Source organism: Myodes glareolus, chromosome 2, assembly GCF_982192425.1.
Source record: "Myodes glareolus chromosome 2, mMyoGla1.1, whole genome shotgun sequence".
Lineage (NCBI taxonomy): Eukaryota > Metazoa > Chordata > Mammalia > Rodentia > Cricetidae > Myodes > Myodes glareolus.
The window spans coordinates 58,321,864-58,341,370 of NC_142027.1; the positions used below are offsets into that span (position 1 = coordinate 58,321,864).

Below are 19,507 nucleotides of genomic sequence, written 5' to 3' on the forward strand. Positions count from 1 at the left end.
CTATATTCTTTTGTATTATTTCAAGGGCTTATTTTCTTTTATTTGTAAAGTTGATGTCTTTAATCCATTTGGGTAAAGAAAATAATAAAACACTTTCTTTATATGCCATACCACAACTCAGTCCCCCATGCGCTTTAATTTGAATCATGTAGTTGATTCACAGATAATTTCTCAGTTAGGTAGTCTACACTTTTAAATGACTATGGGGTTACCACTATCTTTCCACCACTGTGTTTCCTAAAAGAGCTCTAGCAGTTTCTGGTTTTGCTCATGTCATGTTGCTGCTTGTACATAGACAGTACCAGATGCCTTTTAAATAATAATATGGCCTTAATAGTGACCTGGGATTTTAAAAAACCTAATCCTACCAAAGAATGTATCAAATACACACTCTAAATCCAGAAAACTGGTTTTCTTATTCTCAGTGTTATTTAGCTCTTATGTGGATTTGAGTCCCTTCTCATTTTCTCTGGAGAGGTATTTTGCTTTAGAGTATAGCTCTATTGCCAGAATACTGAAGTTTAAATTCCAACTTCTTTATCATTCTATTTTTTCCATGTATTAACTGGATTCCTGCCTCATCGGTGTACTATGAGCAACACATCATTAATACTAGTGAAGGACCTAGAGCAGCGCTTGGCACTATAAGCATGAAATAAAAGTTATCAATATTCAACTCATCCTCAAAAGCACAACTTTACAGTTTTCCCATTAAGAAGAAATATCGCAAAGGCAGTAGCAATAGCTGCCTTTGGCACAAAATTGACCTCAGGAAAATGGAGAAACTTAACACTATCTGTCTGTTCTATCATTAGTATTTGCATCAGGAATAATCAGCTTTCCTTAGAACATTTTAGGTCAAAGGTCACATGGGCTCTGCTCATGATATGTTGTAAAAGGACCTAGGGCATTTGGTGGGAATCAGCGCTCAACAGACTTGTCTACGTTTGCTACTGAAAGCTAGAGAGTGAGAGAATCTATGAAAAGGATTAGAAGGTGGACACATTGCATGAAAACCAAGCTGGAAAATGGAGCTTGTTCCAAGACGGGGGTCAGGGTTAGCGGTTTAGGGTAGGATCATGATGAACGCTATGTGTTCCAAGTAAAGGGATTAACTGCAGATATTTCTCAAGGTTAAACCAGATGCATGCCAATGCTTGCCTCAGCAGCTCTGTTGCTTCTCCACTTCCCTTTTCGCGCCCAAGAATCTAGTTATGATAATGGAGCAGAGAAATATGAGATTTGCCAAGAAACAAAGAAATTAGCCACACCCTTTTGTGTCTCAGATGCATTTCTAGGACTAAAAGGGATCTAAGTTGGGGAATTTTCATCATATATAGCTCTGCATTTTAGTGGCTGAGGTGGTATTTTTTTCTTTAGTAACAAAAGTGATCAGTTTTTTTCATTGTTCTCTTTTACAATGAGATTCAAACTCCAGAGTGCTCAGCATTAAACCGTAGAACCCATTTCTTACAATGAAACTCAAAAGTATTGTCAGTATGTGTTGACTCTCTTTATATCCCCAGGCTTTTATCCATGCCATTCCACAAAATTTGTTCTTACAAAGGTAAAAAATACAATCTCTAAGCAGTCACATATCCATTGCTCTCCTTGTGCTCCTTGTTTTGTTTCTTTGAAAGTGATCATATGGCCATTGCTACAGTTTGGATACTGTTTGAATTTCCTCTAAGACTTTATGTTGTAAAATCTAAATGCATTGTGGGGTATTAAGAGGGTAGAGAGATAGCTGGAATATAGCATATAGCTATGAGACCATGGCAGAGTTTTAGAATTAAATAAGGTCATCAGGGTGGACGCTCTGTCACTGGGTTTTGGGGACATTTAGGAAGAAAAGGAGAGAGATCAAAGTAGACATAAATGTATTTTCATGTGATGTCTATGTAACTACGCTAGTCATTTAAAGTGAAACTCACACAAATTATTGTGAAAGTATTATTTTAGTATTAAATTACATAATAATTGTCCATATACATAATATGCAAGGTTGGGTTTCAAAATTGATGTACATGGTATAACAATAAATTTGGGTATTTGCCATACTATCATTTAGGAAATGCATTATTTTCTTGTTTATTTCTTAACTGAGATTATATATTCTCTTCACTTTATGTTTAGTGAGGATTGACTTTATTTATATTAATGTTTATTCTCTTGTCTGTGATTCTGACACTTCTTGCTTCCTATTATTATGCTTGTTCTTGTATTTTACTATAATTTGTTAAGTTTCCTCTTTCTTTAGACCACACTGCCTATAAAACTAGCTTGGGTTTTCATTTTTGCTTTTCATCCATGTTAAATAACCTCAGCATCTTACTTGGGCCTGATATGTAATAAGCTAAAGTTGCTTATGAAATCCATTTTTAATAACTGTTCAACTCAGTAATCTATTGTAACATAAAGGAATCATTTTAAAATTCAGAGAGCGTATGTCCAATCAGGGTAAACATGGAGGCTACAAATGTAAGCACTCTGGGGTGTGGTTTCTATAAGATCTCTTTAGGAAAGGTGCTAGAAAGCTTTAGTGACTAAAGGATATTATAGCAAAAAACAGACAATAAACAACATTCATAATTGCAAACCCAAGGCAAAACAAGAGTGAAGATGAAGTTAAATATGGAATGTAAAATTTTAAATACCCAAGCACAGTGAAAAGATGCATATAGTAGTAAAAATTGAGAAAAAATGTACAAATACCAGTAGACTTCAGTTTTTTTACATACTACTGTTGCCTCTTTAATTGTATCAAACACATCTTATTAATGCAAGATGTTATTGGAGGAGATTGTAAGTTGGATATGCTATTACTGCTCAACCCAAAATAAACTACCTTTTATAAAATAATAGTGGTAATAATAATTGGATAAAAAGATGTTGTATATGTGGAACTCCTTGTGTATACTATCCTCATAATTTGTCTATGGTCTATAACCATTGTTATAAGGAACATAATCATTTCTTTAAAATTTTAAATTAACTGTATATCATTAAATTTTCTGTATAGAGACTCAGAAATAATGTATTTAATTTCTCCTATGTATTTCATACTACCTGCAAAATTCATAAACTTCTTCCTTTATTATTGTTACATATACGTGTGTAAACACATACCTATATAAATACAAATCTTTGAGTCCATTTACTATTGCTCTTACAAACATGTATTTAGGGATGATCACTTGGAATGAACAACTTCTCAAGGTCTTGTCCATGCAGAGTGCTGATTTTACCTCTCTCAGAAACTGTTAATTGCCTCTAAGGGTGGTGGCTTGTGAGATTTTTCCCATCCATATTTGTTTGTCCATGGCTATTATCACCATACACATCTTGTTTAGGCAATTGTGTAATTGAAATTTCAAAGGTGTAGCTTCCTTGTTATATATGCACTATGCAATATTATGGCAGACTTCCTGGTCCTCTGATTGTTACAATTTTTCTGACCCCTCTTTTGTGATGGTCCATGAGTCTTAGGAGTAGGGGCTATAAAAGAAACTACTTTGCTAAACTTACCTGTGGGCATAAAGGTAAGTGTTTAGAATGTTGTCAGAAATTATACTGTTTTTAAAAATGTGGTAGTAGTTGGTTTTTCTGATTCATACACGAAGATTCACAGCCAAAATATCACATGAGTATTTCCATCCTTGTATCTTTTCATTAGCCAGGTCTCAACTGTCCACAAATCTCTCTACATTTCTTATCTTCCAAACTCCTAATAAAGTAACCCAAGAAACTCTGCTCCCATCATTTAACTGTTTGTCTAGTCTAAACTGTAAAACCATTCCACATTTCTCCCAAAAAGCAGTTCAATACACAAACATAAATATACATGTTTAGGTCTAGCACAGCAATGATCCCTACCCTGGTACCAATTTCTGACTGTTCACATCATCGCTGGCTCTAAGTTTTGGGTTTCTATACTCACACCAGAACTTACACAATTATTCTCCTTTGGTTTTTAGGCTATCAAACTCTAACTAAATTATAGTTTTTGTCTTTCCAAACTTCAAAGAGTAGATTCTTGGACTTCATGTTCATAATCATGTGAGCCAATTGCAATTTATGTCTCCCTTATTTTCTTCCATTCCCCACTTTCAAAATCTGAATATGTTATTTTCCTACTGAGTCTATTTCTCTGAGGACTCTTGTCATGGGATATTTGTACACTGTGTGAAGATAAATTGATGTGATTGGTGGGATGAAAAGCTGAAAGATCAATAGCTAGGCAGGGGACTATAGGCACGACATCCAGGCAGAGAGAGAAAGGTGGAGTCACCAGTCAATAATAGAGGAAGCACAATAGAAAGTATGAAGATGAGACAATGAGCCACATGGATGAATGTAGATTTAAAATTATGGGTTGATTTAAGTTGTAAAAGCTGGATAGAATCAATTCTAAGCTAAAGCTGAGCTGTCACAATTAATAATGAATCTCTGTGTTGTTATTTTCAGGTCCTTGATCCTGATGAGAAAGTACTACTACAAATTCTAGATGTTGATTTGGTAGAGGTCGTAACAGAAAATGTGCTCATTGAGATGAGAAAAAATCATTCTCAAGAGTATCTCCATATATCCTTTTTAGCTTGAAATGTGAGTTAATTATTAATTTTTTCTTTTTTTAATTAATTAATTTGTTTATAAAAATTTCCACTTCCTCCCCTCCTCCTCATACCCTACCATTCCTCCCACTCCCTCTCCTCCCCCCCACTCCCTCCCTTCCTTCCTCTCTAGTCCTAAGAGCAGTCAGGGTTTCCTGCCCTGTGGGAAGTTCAAGTTCCTCCCCTCTTCCTCAAGGTCTAGGAAGGTGAGCATCCAAACAGACTAGGATCCCAGAAAGCTAGTACACACAGACAAAACAAGACCCAGTGCCATTGACAATGGCTTCTCAGTCAGACCCCATGTCAGTCATATTTAGAGACTCCGGTTTGATCACATGCTCGTTCAGTCCCAGTCCAGCTGGCCTTGGTGAGTTCTCATTCGATCAGTCCCCTTGTATGCGAGGGTGAATGCACCCCACGCAGTTCTAATTTCCTTTTTCATGATCTCTCTCCTTCTGCTCCTCATTTGGACCTTGGGGGCTCAGTCCAGTGCTCCAATGTGTGTCTCCGTCTCTATCTCCATCTATCGTCAGATGAAGGTTCCCTCTAGTCCTGCCTTTCTTGCTCACATTCTCCCTCCTTCTGCTTCTCATTTGGACCTAGGTAGTTAAGTCCAGTGTTCCAATGTGTGTCTCTGTCTCTATCTCCATCCATCGCCCGATGAAGGATCTATGGTGATATACAAAATATTCATCAGCATGGTTATGGACCAGGGCCAGTTCAGGTACGCTCTTCTCTGCTGCTCAGGGAACAATCTAGGGACCTCTCCTTGGGCCTATTAACCCCTCCAGAATCAAGACTCTTGCAAATCCTAAAATGGCCCTCTTAGTTGAGATATATACTACACTCGTCCCATACCCATCCTTCCTCCCCTGCCATCCCATTCCCCCAAGCCATCCCCAATCCTCCCCCCTCCCTTCTCTCTAACCATCTCCCCTTACTTCAACCCCCCACCCCAACACCCGCCCCTCATCTAAGTTTGCCTGGCAATCTTGTCTACTCCCAGTATCCAAGAGGATAACTATAAGATTTTCTTCATGTTCACCTTCTTATTTAGCTTCTCTAGGCTCACGAATTATAGGCTCAAAGACCTTTAACTATGGCTAGAAACCACTTATGAGTGAGTACATACCATATTCCTCTTTTTGGGTCTGGGTTACCTCACTCAGTAAAGCGTTTTCTATTTCCATCCATTTGCATGCAAAATTCAAGATGTCATTGAAACACAGGCACTCCCTCCTGCCGGGTTGCACTGAAAGCCCAGACACAGTGCTCAAGGCAACTGAGCTGGGGAAATCCCCTTCCTCCAATGGATGTCTGCTAGAAGATCACTGCCTCTTGCTGGCCAGGAATGTGGCTGAGATGACACAGGGCCTGCCTGTCCTCAGACAGGCTATCAAAGCACAGGAACTGCCCCTGCCGGGTTGAGCCCACAGCCCAGGCCCAGCGCACAAGGGAGCTGCTCTGGGGAGATCTTGTGGCCCCAGGGGGAAGGGGGGAAGAGAGGAAGATGTACCTGGATGAAGGCTGGGCGAGTTCATTATTAATTAACAATTCAAAAATATCATCTGTGCTCAGGCTAGGATCAATAGATTAATAAAGTCGGTTATCTCTTATTAAATGTGGCAAATATTAGTGTGTCCTGTTAAAGTCATATTTACTTAGAAACTATTGATTCTTAACATCCATGTTTTCTATTGTTTTCATTCTGTTAGCCTATCTGAACCATTGCCTAACAGAGACAGAGAGATAGACTCACTGTGCATAATAATTCTCTAGCAATCTTTGCAGTATGCTTTTTTAGATGTCTCACCTCAGTAAGCGCCTTTTTGGAAAAAAAAGATGTAAACAAATTACATACCCTTTAGCTTTTTACATAATAAATATTAAGACAGAAATATTAAAGGTGTTCTTTCCAGATATAGAAGTGACAGAGTGTATAAAAAATAGTAAAGTACATTTTTTTCTGCTTTTCTGTTCAGTGCTGCTTTCCATTATATCTTGCTGTTTTGTGACTGTGTGGACCTTAGTTAGCTCATCCTCATGGTCATAAATTGCACAGGATGTTTTTCTTGGAAGAGAGAAGATTGCACTATAGTTTCCCTTGGTCTACGAATAAGTCCAATAACATCCCTGTATGTATGTTGTGAGCTGATAATAGTGAAAGAGTAATCATTTTTAGATGGAATGGGCTAGATTTGAATCAACAGCATGCACACAAGAACATCTATAATGTGTTTACCAGTCCTAAGAACCATCTGGCACTTAATAATTCAGCCTAAGTATTTTCCCTGCTGATTTTCTCCAATCACGAAATACTTCTAGATAAACTTCCAAATAAGCCACAACTGGTACATTTCCATCACTAGCTTTTCCAGGGAGCATGTGACAGAGTATAATCACATCAAGGATAGAAAATGAAAGACTTGTAGAATGTATTCTTATAAGCAAAGCTTACTCTTTTTAGAATATATTAAATGCTTACTATTACTTTTGTACTTCAGAGATATCTTAAATTATTTGATAAAATATTAGCTTTAAGTTACTCATGCAAAATATATTTATATGATTTGAAAAACATTTTATCTAGGTTATAAATATATTTTATCTAGATATATTTTAATATATCAAATTAGACTTTTTCCTAAATTACATATTTTCTTAGTCACTATCATTCCATTGTTTAACCACTGAGAAAATAACATGTCATTCAAGTTTATCTCTAATCTATTATCCTTGTTACTACCATTTATACTTAATTGGAAATTAAGATAATTGCAAGAACTCAACAATGACAAAATGCTCTCAGGAACTCAATACAGAGTAGATTTACTGAGCGAACAAAACACAGGCTGTATTCTTGTGAAAATATCAGTATTTTAGAAGAAAACCAATAGACAGCATGTGAATTAACATACATTGTTGCAAATCATGTCCTATGATTTGATGGAGGAAATCATATATGATAAGAAGAAAATAAACCTGCAAGTGTGTTTTGGCTGGTGGATCAGTAAATGAAATCCAGACTATGAGAGACAGGAGAGAGGTTCCTGATAGATCTGCTTCATGACAGCTCTAACAAAGGCACAGCTCTGCCTGACCAAAGAAGCAAGAGAAATGAGGGCATGCCTGTGTTGATTTTAATAAGTAGAAACAAAGACTTCTTTCCTGAAATTATTTGGCACTTTATGATGTGCTCTGCATTTCATCGCTGGTAATAGATTATCATGATTTTACCAGGTTATATTGAAGTCTAGTATAGTAGGCAATCACCAATTGTATCTAAAGAGTGTGGTATGATTGACCATGTATTTCTAAAACACCAGCATTGGCTTCTCAGCAGAGAAATAACTGCAGAGTGAGTGCTGTTTAATAGTCCAGATGACAGAGTGCTTAATGAGACTGCAGTGTGTGATACATTTTTCACTGTGGTTCCTTTGTGTGACAGCCACCTCCAAAATTACAAACTTTTCCTTTTAGCATGCTCAGGGAAACTGAGAGGCTTAATGGTTTGACTAGAACACTAGGTCTACATCTGTCCCATGTTTATATTCTTTCTTGTAGTACTGACAAATTTTCCATGTGTTGTTCTTCTTAAAGAAAGTGACCACAAGTTCAAAAGTCCAAGTTTTATCATGGAAGTGCATTAAACCATATGTATCAACTAATGTTCCACTGTCTAGAGACAAATCACATAACTATGTACATGAATGAGAAAATAAAATCTGCCTATCATGGTGAATCATAAGACAAAAGCATATTTTTATAGAATTTATATACATAATTCTAAAGGATGATGGGTAGAGACTATAGTCCAGTACCAGCTATTACAGTAAGTTGAAAGCATGGTATAATCTGGAAGTATTGTTAAGTTGGTTGAGGAAAATTATGAAGAAACTATAATACTTCAGTATTTTCTGTAAACAACTGGGTAGATACAAGTGTTGTTTACGGATATAATATGTCTTAGGGTTTCTATTGTTGTGAAGAAACACCATGACTATGGCAATGCTTATAAAGGAAAAGACATATAATTGCAATGGCGTTTTGCAGAGGTTTACTCCATTATCATCTAGGTGTGACACAGTGGGTGACTATAGGTGGCCATGGTGCTACTGAAGGAGTTGAGAGTCCTACATCTTGACTCACAAGAAACAGGAAATGGTCTGACACACTGGGCATGGCTTGAGCATATCAAAATCTTAAAGTCCATCTCCCACTGACACACTTTCTCCAACGAGGCAATTCTTACTCCAACAAAGCCACACATTCTTATAGTGCCACTCCTTATGAGCATATGAGGGCCAAGAATACCCAGATAAAGGAACATAGGTAGAAGCCTATTTTACTTAAGAAACATCAAACAAATTGGCAAATAATCTAGAAATAACAAATTTGATATTTGTCTTTTGAGTGAAATGTTTGGTGGAGTTGCCTGTATTTCATTTGTATCTAAAGCTGTGAAAATTATTATGATACCTAGAAAAGGAGCCCAGACTAAGATTATCAAGACTTGAAGTTGAGAAATTGAATAGTCTGTGAAGAGGGTTCAGAAAGAGATGACATTACTGCAGGAGGGGAATATCAGAATGTAACAAGGCACCAAGGAGAATAAAGTTTTGAAGATGGAAAAGAAGGTAACTAGTGCTGAGTTTTGCTGAACTCCCTCCTAAAAACTGAAGACTATGTTTAAATTAGCATTCTGAACGTATTGCTGACCAGTAAAAAGCAGTTCTGTGTAAGGAACTACTTCTGATGGCCAAGGAAAATTCAGGTGGTTGAAGCATATAGTTGTGTTGTTCGTTGGCTGCGGAGAGGTAGGAGGAAATAGAATAACTGAACATCACCTAGCACTGCAATTTCACCCAGATCAGTGAAACAGAAGAAAATAACAGGGGAAATTGGAGGTATTTTCACAGCCAATTTTATAAAGATTGACCTTGTAGACCATGTTAAATAAAAAAGTTAAATGAAGAAAAGAATGGCGGGTGGTGAGAGTGTTGGAGATCCCATATCGGAAGCATGATTCTAGTGATAGGTGATGGTGGAGTGAGCTTTAAGGATAAGAATGCCTTGTGTATGTGTGCGCTTGTGTGTGTGTATGTTCACACTTGTGTGTGTACACATTTGTGCATGTATTCGTGCACTTGTTTGTGCAAATCTATGAGTGTGTGTGTGATTTTGGAGGTGTTAACATTTCTCATAATGGTATTAGTTAGCTGAGGTAGATTTAAAAGAATTTTGAAAAACAAAAAATATATATGTAAGGAATCAATAATCAGTAATCTATTCATACTGTTTTTGTATATGAAAAGATATGAGGGGAGCTCATGAGTTGGATGCAAACAAAAGAGAGTGTTTTGATGTTTTATTTCAATGTAAGAAAAATAGAAGAAGAAAATGATAATGATGATGATGATGATGATGATGATGATATTACTAATAATAATAACACAAGAAAACTGGAGCTAAGATTTCAAATTTTCAGTTAGGGAAGAAGACTGATCAAACATGCAAAAAATGAGAATAACATGGACTTGGACACGATGAAACTCTAATAGATATTAGTTCCATCCCTTCCTCCACTCCTTTATTTTCTCCTTAGGAAAAATAAACTTGTAGATGCAGCCAGTAGTAAAAACAGAACAAATAAAAACATGTGCATTCCCTCTGTATACTGAGCTTGTAGTATGAGGGACAATAAATGCCAAATAAGAGAAAAATCGAGAAGATCACATGCTCAGATAACAGGCAATCAAGACACACTAGAAAGGATCCAAGGAATCAAAGGAAAGATTTTGGAAGACAAATGTTTGGATCAGATAAAAGGCTCTGTGGATCAATATGGAAGCAAAATTGTGATAAAATGAATACAGAGTCTTAGAGATGTTTCAAGTTGATGTAAAAAGAAATGAAACATTTCACCATTTTATGTCTCCAATTTTTAAGATATATGTGTTAAAATTAGAGTAACATTTCTGGGTTCTTTTTATATTATGTTAAATATAAGAAACATGTATTTTCTCCTTAATAAGGTGCATAAATCAAGTGGTAGAGATGGATAAGGGTGAATTTATTGTTCTTTCTGTAGCATTCTCAACACTTTCTATGATAATAATGCTTATTATTAGTTATTTTAATGAATTAAATTACTAGTTATATATTTATTAATATATGTATAACTTATATATACAGATCAATTATATTATTGATACCTTTCTATAAGTCAAATTGTTTTACTTATTTGGTAATATGTCTTGTAACATTCATATCTGTGCATACTCTGTACTGTGATTACTATATAGTGCCACATGTTTATGCAAAAATAATTCAATGATTGGCTTAATGATGAACACAAGTGTATTTCTAAGGTTAGTTATTTTTAATTTGTTATTATTATATTTTCTATTTTTATAGCTACTATTAACAGCTTTATGAAATTTTTGGGCATGGGTTCTTATAATGTAGAGCTTTAATAACTATATGATTCATTTGCAAAATTTAGCATGCTGATCCAAATAGGATATTTATTTTTATATACATAGCTAAAGTACTTAATCTAATGGTAAGAGAAGATTTGCCATGACAAACACCAGCTCATTTTCTGTTTAGTTGCCACGATCTACTGTCATCACTATTATTATTATTGTTATTTAATGGTGAATCAATCCCACACCAGTTATGTTTTAAGGGGTTATTTATTTTTTGGGGTAAAACTTACATACACCATAAACCGTCAGGAAGGGAGCCTAGTTGCTGGAGCAGGAGCCAGAACCAAGCGCCAGAACCAAGAGGCCGAGCTGAGCTTGCCGCTCTTCTTTTAAAGAGAAATATACCACGCCCCAGTGGGCTGGTATTTCAGCGACTATTGGCTGAAGCAGCGGAAGGTACTCCCGCAGCAGTTATTGTCAATCTGATAACTATATGACTACTTACCCATATTTATCCCTTTATATACATATATGTATTTGTATGTACATGCATCTGATGTATATAGACACATATATACATGAATATATACATAATTCTCTCATGATTACATTTTATATGGTATACAACTATTCCCTTTATTCAGTTTGCTGAATATTAAAAATGTGTTCATTAATAGTTAGTAATAATGTTGACTTTGATGAGGCCAAATATGCTAGAAAGTTACTTTACTATTAATAAAATAATGTTTACATTATTGCACTTGGAAAAAAAGGAGATATTTTGCATTTGTCTGTTAAGATCTAACAAACAAAGCAACACCAGCAAAGAAAGCAATTAGATGTATAGGTAGGAAGTAAAGGTAGGGAAACCAGACTAAGAATTCTGGGAAGAGGAAAGGCAGAGAGTCAGTCACCAGCCAGATGCAGAAGAAGCAAGATGAGAATGCCTTACTGCAAAAAAGTACTAAGCCATGTGGCTAAACATAGTCAAAAATTATGGGTTCATTTAAGTTGTAAGAGCTAGTTAATAATAATACTGAGTTAATAGACCAAACAGTTTATAATTAATATAAGCCTCTGTGTGTTTCTTTGGAACAGAACAGCTGTATGACTGGGGTGGACATAAACTTCTTACTACACAGGTCCATTAAATAGAAAAACACAGATCCTGAGAAACAAATGAGCATGTAGCCTGAGAGGTATGGAAACTTCCTGTAGACATTACTGTTCTTTTTTTTAAAAAAAAACAAAGAATTTACTTTATTGATATTGATAAAAAAATTTGCTTACAAAGAATATTGGTTTCAAAATTTGCAAATCCATTTTCCTCTCAATTGTAAGTTTTTGAACTGATTTTTTTTATGGTTTGTTATATATTTCTCTCTACTCCCCTCCATTCTTTTCCCCTCCACCTCTACCCTCTCCCATGCTTCCCATGCTTCCAATTTACTCAGGAGATCTTGTCTTTTGCTACTTTCTGTGTATATTAGATCTACGTATGTCTCTCTTAGGGTCCTCACTGTTACCTAGGTTCTCTGGAATTGTGCTTTGTAGTCTGTTTTTTTTTTTTTTTGCTTCATGTCTAACAGTCATTTATGAGTGAGTACATATGATATTTGCCTTTTTTGTCATTTTAAGCCAAATTAAAAAGCAATGATAATGAGCAGTAGTAGCATAAACACCAAAGTGGTTTTGCTCAAGAAAGTAACAAGATAAGAAAATCTGCTTTAGAACAGTCTTTGTATTATGCAAAACCGGTTGGCTAAGAGCAGAGGCTGTTGAAGCATTTCAAATGAGGTATGCACGCTAGATCCCTGAGCTAAAGAAGCAGAAGAAAAGAGAGAAACAAGTAATTGGAATCAGCAAAGTGGGAAGAGCTTCGTGTTTAATTGATGAACCAAATAAAGTGGGATTTAAAGTCAGTCCCCAGGTTTATCGTGTAAACAATTGAATTCTGGCAACAAAAATCCCTGTGTCCCTGCTTGATATTAGATCTAACTTTCAAGGGAGGAACAGGTTTAATTTTAAGCGTGTTGAATTCAAATGATTCTCAAATGACGTAGTCAGTTGTTATTGTCAGTGGGGTAGATGTATTTGGAGATCAGCATTGAGCCCTGGGTTGAACATAGAACCTGACCCTTTATCTGCTTTTCTCCTTTGTGGAGAGATAAATTCCAAAAGTGGGTCAAATGATCTTGAAATATTTCTTGGATCTTTGTATTCATTACAAAACTTTTTTAAAACTAAATTTTCATTTATGTTAAAAATGTGACTATAATATTTTATCTCATGATAAAAGTTGACTTTAAAGATTTTCACTAATATATATTTTCTTAGAAAATCATCAACACAAACTGTTTTGATGATCACCTTTTTCCTTTGTTTAGCAGAACAGGTATTTTTCAATTAATTATATTTGTTTTTGATGACTTGAGTGATTTTCTCCTTTATCTGGTCCCCATCTGTACTGTTGCCTATGTTTGTGAGCAGTAAATGATCAGGGAATCATCTGTGATGTACTTACTTGTCATCATTTATTAGGTAGGTACATAACAGTTTGGAGCTTGACACAGAAAATATATGAGACACATTTTCTGCCTTCTGATCCAGAGATGCAGTAACTAGACTAAAGCAATAGTATTCTTCATGCCACAAGAGAGGGGCATCCAGGTTGTCACGGAACTGTTTTCTGGGATAGCTGACCCAGATTGGAAACCATTTGTGACAGAGCAGGCTGTAGCACCATGGAGGAAGCTGAAGATATTTTGGGTGTGGAGCAGGTGAAGTAGATGTGATAGTTTGCAAAAGTCAGAGTGAACAATAGAGAGATCAGAGTATACAAGATATTTTGTGGTAAAGAGGACCATGAATTGTGAATACAGACAATATAAATAATGCAAAAGTAAAAGATACAGAAGTAGACAACAAAGCCAACTGTCTGGAATATCAGAGATCTCGCAATAGTTTACATGATGTGCCTATTTAAAAACTCTTATTTATATAGAAATCACATTTACAACTTATTTCCATAGAGTAGAATTGGATATAAGATATTATGTTTTCTGCGTATTTTGGATCATTTGATGGGAGTCATCAATTAACTCAAAATTTTATTGTTCATTGTACAGGTTAAGATAAAACCTTGAAGCTGCTTTATATATTCTGTTTTGTTTATATTATAGACTTTATTCTCAAATTTCATGACCAACACTGTAATGTGAGTGTTTGATGATATTTTTTAGCACTTTGAGGTAGTCTACCTGAATAATATATGGTTTCACATATTGAGATAGACTGATACAAATTTGGAGTTAATTGTGAGAGATATTAGAGAGTCTACTCATTAAATAATAATTCATAGTAATGAAAAAATATGTGATTTTCAATGAGTGGACAGATAACTTTGTATTTATGACATTCTTTCTTCTGCTAAGCGACAGAGCTAGAATATCCAGGTATTTGTTGCTCATTAGGTTGTCAGTGAATAACATCAAAATGAGACAAAACACAAACGCACTATTTAGTTAGCACAGGTGGAATTATTTGCTACTTAATTAGAACAGCCACTTAAATTATACATATTCAGACTCATTATTAATATAAAAATCAACCTTAACTGGAATTAGTTTAGAATAACAATAAAGTAGTTAATATTTTAGGGAAATGTTATGTTTTAGAACCTTTGATAACTGTGTGTTATGCTTTCAAGCCATAACATATAGCCTGATTATCTAAAATGACTTAAAATTTTTATGAAACTTTGAAATTTATGAATTCTAAACTAAGTTTAGAAAGTTTAGGTTATAGTTTCCCTGACATGAGTGAATTGATATATTGCTTTTATTCATTCTTCTCTCATATATTATATCCCAACCACATTTCCCCTTTCTCCACTCCTCCTACTCCCCTCCCCCAACACCACTTCTTTACCCTAAATCCACTCCTTCTTCATTTCCCTCCAGAAAAGAACACTCCTCCTCAGGGCAACTCAGTCTACTCATTTAAAATATATATACTTGTTTAGCAGAGTGTAGTGGCACATGCCTTTAATCCGAGCAGGCAGGAAGTATAGGAAGGTGGATCTTTGAGTTGGAGGACAGTCGGTTTACATAGTGAGTTCCAGGATAGCCAAGGCTATGCAGACAAAGACCCTGTCTCAAAAAGAAAATTAATAAGCAAAGTAAAAATACGTGTTTAACGTTAAACTACTGAAATATGGATTTTGGTTATTTGTAAAGGATGTTAGAAATCACAACTGAACATTTCCTCCAGCATCCCTGATGAGAGTCCTGCTAACAGGCCATTCTGTTTTAAAGTCCATGGCTATTCTATTTGGATTTGGGTGAACTTAGGCTGTGTTTGTCAATACCGGGCAGCCAATCAAGTGTGCTTGGAAAATCTGAGACAATGCATATGGCTGTATTTTTATGATTTAAGGAGGAAGTCATAGCAGAAAGGCTAAGTGAGACAAGGTCCACATACCCAAACCCTGTTTCTCTACAGACACATGAGACAGTGAAGAGTGTGAAACTTTCAAACTGCAACTGATGTAGAAGAAACAGCCATGTAAAGACTTTTCTTTTTAACCTTAATTGCAATGATAATTTTCTGCCTTATTTTCTTAAAACTGAGATAAAAATTAGAAATCTTATAATTCTATCATTAATCAGAAATAGGGTTTATAATGTGACATTTATTTGGATTAAAAAGATGTAACAACATTCAATAGACTTAGCATATGTAGAACACTATGTTTAGGGACTATGAGAGAACTTCTCATTTATTCAGAAACTTATGGATCCACAGGTAATATGAAAATCATCTCCACCCTTGCATCTTGTTTTTTTTTTTAGAGAAAACATAAAGCAAATAAATGAATGAACAAACATAGCCAGCTCAACCCCAGCATTGGTGGCACACAGCCAGCAGGGAGTATTCTTCCACCACCAGGGATGAATAGTCCCAAGACTGAAACTGACAGTGCTTGTGTGATGCTCCTCTACCGTGGTGGCTGGTGAACCTTCCTCATGACACACTTCACCATCCATTTGATGCACTTTCAAACTCCTTTGCCTGTGAGAGCAGTGCAGGCCGGGGGCAGACAAACTTGTTGGCCAATCTTGCAAGTACAGTCACTGAATGTAGTCTTGATGTCAGGAATGGAGAGGCAGGTCTCCACATTCTGCTTGTTGGCCAACACCAGGATGAGGATACCATCCAGTGCTTCACTCAAAACCACCTTTTCAAATGCCTCTTTGGATTCTGAAAGTCTCTCCCCATCAGTGGAATCAATGACATAGATGATGCCATGGCATTTTGCATAGTACTTGTTCCACAAAGATTGTAGCTCTTCTTGCTCACCTAAGTTCCAGAACATGAGACAAGTCTTCCGCACGTCCACGGTGCCAATGTTTAGACCCACAGTAGATTTTGGATAGATTCATCCCCTTGTAGGTTTTGTTAAACCACGTTTTTGATTGTCCAAAGAAGGTTGTCTTCCCAGCATTGTTTAGGACCAGGATCAGGATGCAGTATTCATCCTTCTGGAACATGTACTTGTACAACCCTGAATGCAGTGTATGCATCCTGCCCTGGCACCCTGCACCTGCTCAAATCTGGGAGCCTCAGCTGCAAACCCCACCGACCTCGCGATGGTGATTTAGTTTAAACCTTTCTTTTTCTCCATCTCTGTAACTTCTTCAGTGATATTCCGTGTATTTTAATTTAATTTCACTCAGAATACTTACCGATTTTTCTTAATGTTTCTTTAATCTGTGATTACTTAGAAGTGTGTAGCAGAAATTATACTATTCAGAATATTTTTCCAGATTACTCATAATTCTTCCTTTCTGTTGTATTTCTTTCATCATTATAAAACACATTCTATTAAGGCTAATTATTTTAAAGCATAACAAATTATGTAGTTTGGCCAATAAATAGGTATACTAGAAATTTAATTGCAAAGATGTGATGAGGCTATATAGTAAGCAATATATATAGCAAAACAGCAATAATCACAACGAAAACTGCCATTCAGTCATCAGATACTAACTACACAAGGGATTAGGCTCATCACATGAATTTTTTTTTACTAACTATAATCATAACCCTATGCTTAGGGACTATTAGAGGACTTCTTATCTATTCAGAAAATTATGAATCCATAGGTAATCTGAAAATCATCTCGCTTGAATCATCTTTTGTTAGTAACCAATATCTCCATTTTTTTCCTTTATGATTCAGAACCATCTGTGAATCCAGGATGAGCTCATATTATCTGCTTAGCTTAATATATTTTCAAAAATACAATTTTCAAATAAAGTCATATTTTCTGGTGTCATGGATAAGGCATACATTTTGGGAAGCACTATTCAAATTATTACAATGATAAATATAGAATTTGAGGGAAATGTTATAAAATAAGTAATAATCTGATTACAAAGCAATAATTGTTAGAAATGAATGAGTAAATTAAAACCTCTTGGGCTGGGGAGGTAGTTCAGTCGGTAACCTGCTTTTCTGGCATCCAGGAGGACCTGTGTTTGGTATCCAGAACAACAACAAAATATAAGCAGGTGTGGTGACAAGCACTTTAATGTTAATGCAAAAGAAAAGAGAGAACTGAATTCCTGGGACTTCCTGTCCAGTCACACTTGACAATTCAGAGATCCTACCAAAAAATAAGTGGTTTGTGAAGTCCTTCTGTATATGTGTTGCTTTTATTGGTTAATGAATAAAGAAACTGGCTTGGCCTATAGCAAAGTAGAAGGAAGGCAGAGTCAGAGGGAGAAGCCATGTAGCCCTGCCAGAGACAGATGCTGGAACCTTGATGGTATCCCATGTACCTCATGGTAAAATATAAAATGCTGAAAATGGGTTAAATTAAGATGTAAGTGCTATCCAATAAGAAGTTAGAGCTAATAGACCAAGGAGTGATTTAAATAACATGGTTTCTGTGTGAGTATTTCAGGGCTGAGCTGCTGAGCAGCCGGGAAACAACAAGCAGACCTCCCAACAACCAATTATCACCCACATGGCCAACAAAAATTCACTTAAAAACTTGAGAGAGGTTGAAAAGGAATTCTAGAAACAAAAACAGTGAGTTTAATACAGCTTCTTGCTGTTTTCTGGCAGTGTGCCTCAACTCTTTTAAGAGAGGTTTTCCTGACTAAGAAGTAGCAGAAAAAAAAGCCATGTGGCTTTAAAATGCCAGCTTTCTGGGCCTTCCTACCAGTGTGACCTCTGGCTCTTTAAGGAGACCAAGCATTTAAATGGTTTTTGTGAGCAATATGTTACAAACTGCTTAATGGCTTGACATAGAGCCACTGCATACTTGGAACTGGGGCAATGTGCATGGCTTGCAGAGGCAGAGAACGAACTTCCACCATGTTGAGCTGTGTATAGCAAGCAGACAGAGCCATATATATCCTAGTAATGCTGCAGCTTCAGTTTTTAAGAAGTGCTTAGTGTTTTAAAAGTGCTCCTAAACAGTAAAAAGTTACATATACAAAATAGGACAGATTCAGACATAAAAGGCCTCTAAATGGGTCACAGTGTTGGAAAAATGTATGTAGCGTTGGAAGAAAGATGAAAAAATAAAGTTTAGACAGTTTTATAGGGAATAAATGGTTTAAAAAATAAAACAGTCTTTTGAGACACAGAGTACAGACAGTAATAGAGCAAAGTAGTAAAGATAATACAATAAATATTAAGCTTGTTGAAAAAGTAATAAAGTATAAAAAGAAGCCAAGTAAAAATGGACTATACACAGAGAATCTGGATTATGTATATTATTGTGCCTCCTTTGAATTTTTTGACTGTGAGGGAGCTAAGTAACCAGCATATATACTTTAAAGGTATTTTGTCTTCAAAATTTGAGTATAAGAATATGTTGCTTTGGAAAAGAGGTTCTTCTTTTGTTTCCACAGAGGATGAGAACCTGGAAAATCTTTCCAGACTAATATGGTTTGGTGGACCATGTACCCCTGAGAGGTCACCATAAACACCCCCCAAAATTATTTCACCCAACAAAAAGAAGGAAGCCGTTTAAAGAAAAACTATGTGTATATTCCCAAATATTGTTTATAAATGTTTCTTTTCATTTAAAGGATGATATGCTATAGAGATTTGCATTGGTATGGATCCTGGTTTATTGATACAAAGTTAAGGTCAAATTTGTTATACTGTGTATATGTATTTCTGCTCTTGATTAAGGTATTGTCCAGCTCACTTAAAAATGTTATGTATAATTAAGAAATATAGGTTAATAGATAATCATCTATAATGATCAAGCTTGTAGTCATGTTAGTTAGGATTTTTAGATATGTAGAGATATACTTCAATTACATAGGTGTTCTTCAAGCCATTGAAATACTAGAGAATATAGCATTTAAAATGTTTAAGAACTTAGGACTTTTATGACAGTGAGACACATGTGCTTCTGGCAGCACCAATTACTTCAAC

At 35.7% G+C, this 19,507-nt stretch overlaps 1 pseudogene; it reads right to left on the reverse strand.

Moving 5' to 3' along the window:
* Positions 1-16,081: 16,081 nt before the first annotated feature.
* LOC125413178 (ADP-ribosylation factor-related protein 1-like) lies at positions 16,082-16,629 on the reverse strand (annotated as a pseudogene).
* Between the last annotated feature and the right edge of the window lie 2,878 nt (positions 16,630-19,507).